Source organism: Gavialis gangeticus, unplaced genomic scaffold (assembly GCF_001723915.1).
Source record: "Gavialis gangeticus isolate Ggan-Ray unplaced genomic scaffold, GavGan_comp1, whole genome shotgun sequence".
NCBI classification, from domain to species: Eukaryota; Metazoa; Chordata; order Crocodylia; family Gavialidae; genus Gavialis; species Gavialis gangeticus.
In genome coordinates, this window is record NW_017729024.1 from 133,138,344 (window position 1) to 133,141,345 (window position 3,002).

Sequence of the window (3,002 nt, forward strand, 5' to 3'; positions counted from 1 at the left end):
CCCCAGCTCGGTACTTTAAAAAAAGCCCCAGTGCTCACCAGGTGCTGCTGGGCGGGGGCAGGCGGGGGCAATCCCTGCTGCCCCCCACTGCCCCATGCTGCATGGGAGGCTCTGCACGAGCCCCCTGACCTTGCCCCTCACTCCTCTAGTTCCCCCATGGGTGCCCTGCTTGCTCCAGCTCCAGCCTTTTAAGACAAAAAAAACTGAGAAAAGCCCCAGGATTCACCACTCCTGCAGCAGCCTCCGGGCTTCAGGGGGCTCATGCAGAGCCCCCCATGTGGCATGAGGCAGCAGGAATCACCCCCTGCCAGCAGGAGCGGTGAGTCTGGGGTTTTTTTCAGATTTTTTTTTCTTCTTAAAGGTCTGGAGCTGGCCTGGGTGGGGCAACCATGGGGGGGCTTTGGGAGTCAGGGGGATCTTGCAGAGCCCTTCATGCAGCATGGGGCAGTGGGGACCAGCAGGGATCACTCCCTGCTCAGCAGCACCCACTGAGTTGGGGCTTTTTTTTTAACAAGTGCCAGGAGCTGGTGCAGGTAGGGTAGCCATTGCTGGACTGGAGGAGCAGGCAGGGGGATGGGCCCGGCTTGGCTGATTCGGAGATTCAGAGATTCAGCAGCAGCCTAATCTCCAAATCAGATTCGGCCAAATCAAATCAGGACAGTGATTCGAATCACCGAATCAAATCACTGTCCCCCAAATTGGCTGAATCTGAAGCGAATACTAGCTGCTTCATACCAGCCTATCAGCCTGCTCTGAGATCCATACACAAAAGCCTGATTTGTCCTTTTAGCCACTTCCTACTTCATTTAGGCCAAATGTGTATCCTCCATTTTTCTTTTCCAATGGTATAAGCATATCTCTTTCTCTTCCCCGTGCACAAATCTGATGCAGTCTGATTCAAAACTGAGCAGCACTTTTGCTGGTGATTGATAAAATCTCTTCTGCATTTCTTCAAGAGCTGTCAGCTTCTTCCTAACAGAACTGTTGCTTCACTGAACAAATATGGGTTGCAACTAGCAGTTGTGTCTGAGGTGAAGCCAATAGTGAAAGTTCTGCAGTTTTCAGACTGTCTTTTCAACATATGCTGTTATATACAAGTATAGCAAGGTAAGGATGCTGTTTCTACGCTTTTATTTTCTTATTTATAGTTTTGGCAGTTTAAACAGCTCATTTTGATAGTTCCTTTGACTCTGAATAATATGCTCAAGACTCTGAACGGCTTACAAAATCTTTGATGCTTTGACTACACATTGCCTACAAATCATTAAACCAGAAATTCATGTCTTGCTCTTGAATGGCAAAATACGGCTTAGATTCCAGTAGTGGCTTTTCTGGAAAGTGTAATGAGCAGCCACAGACTCAGAATTGTTTCTGCTTGTCTGGTTTTTTCTTTATAATTTCTATTTTAGTGTTTGAAATTAGGCATCTAAGTCTATATTTATACATTTGAATGCCTACATGTCAGAACTATGTTTAGCCTCCTAATTTTAGTCAAACAAGTTTGAAAATATTGGCTTTCACCTTAGATTCATAGATGTTAGGGTCGGAAGGGACCTCAATAGACCATTGAGTCCGACCCCCTGCATAGACAGGAAAGTGCTGGGTTCAGATGACCCCAGCCAGATGCCCATCCAACCTCCTCTTAAAGACCCCTAGGGTAGGGGAGAGCACCACCTCCCTTGGGAGCCCATTCCAGACCTTGGCCACTCTAACTGTGAAGAAGTTCCTCCTAATATCCAGTCTAAATCTGCTGTCTGCTAACTTATGGCTATTATTTCTTGTGACCCCTAGGGGCACCTTGGTGAGTAAAGCCTCACCAATTCCCTTCTGCGCCCCCATGATGAATTTATAGGCAGGCACAAGGTCACCTCTCAACCTTCTCTTGTGGAGGCTGAAGAGGTTCAGGTGCCCTAGTCTCTTGTCGTAGGGTTTGGCCTACAAGCCCTTAACTATACAAGTGGCCCTCCTCTGGACCCTCTCCAGGTTATCCACATCCCGCTTGAAGTGTGGTGCCCAAAACCGATAGAAGGGAAGAATCACCTCCTTGGTTCTGTTTGTCATGCATCTGCTGATACATGATAAAGTGTAGTTAGCATTTCTGATGACTTTGTCATGCTGACGACTCATGTTCATCTTGGAGTCCACTAGGACTCCGAGAACCCTTTCTACTTCTGTGCTACTGAGCAGGTCATTTCCTAGGCAGTAGGTGTACTGGATATTTTTCCTCCCTAGGTGCAGCACTTTGCATTTCTCCTCGTTAAATTGCATTCTATTGTTTTCTGCCCATTTGTCCAACCTGTCCAGGTCTGCCTGTAGTTGTTACCTGCCCTCCGGCGTGTCCACTTCTCCCCACAGTTTTGTATCATCCACAAACTTGGATAAAGTACACTTCACTTCCTCATCCAAGTCACTGATAAAGACATTGAAGAGTATCAGTCCAAGGACCGAGCCCTGCGGAACCCCACTACCCATTCCCTTCCAGGTCGATACTGATCCATACACTAACACTCTCTGGGTATGACCCTCTAGCCAATTTGCCACCCACCGGACTGTGTTATCATCCAAGTCACAGCCTCTTAACTTGTTCACCAGTATGGGGTGAGATACCGTATCGAAGACCTTTCTGAAGTCTAAGTAAACGATATTAACCCCTACTCCTGTGTCAAGCTGTTTTGTAACCTGGTCATAAAAAGAGACTATATTAGTCAGGCATAATATATCTGCTATGAACCCGTGCTGGTTTCCCCTCAGCATAATTTTTCCTGCTGGGCTCTCACATTATTAAGGCTGGGCCTTAATAATCTTTTCAAAGACTTTGCCAAGGATGGAGGTGAGACTGACTGGTCTATAGTTGCCTGGATCCTCCTTTCTCCCCTTCTTGAAAATAGGGAACACATTGGCCCTTTGCCAGTCCCCTGGGACCTGACCTGAGCACCAAGAGCACTCAAACAGCCGCGCCGGTGGTTCTGCTATAATGCTGGTCAATTCCTTCAGCACCTTTG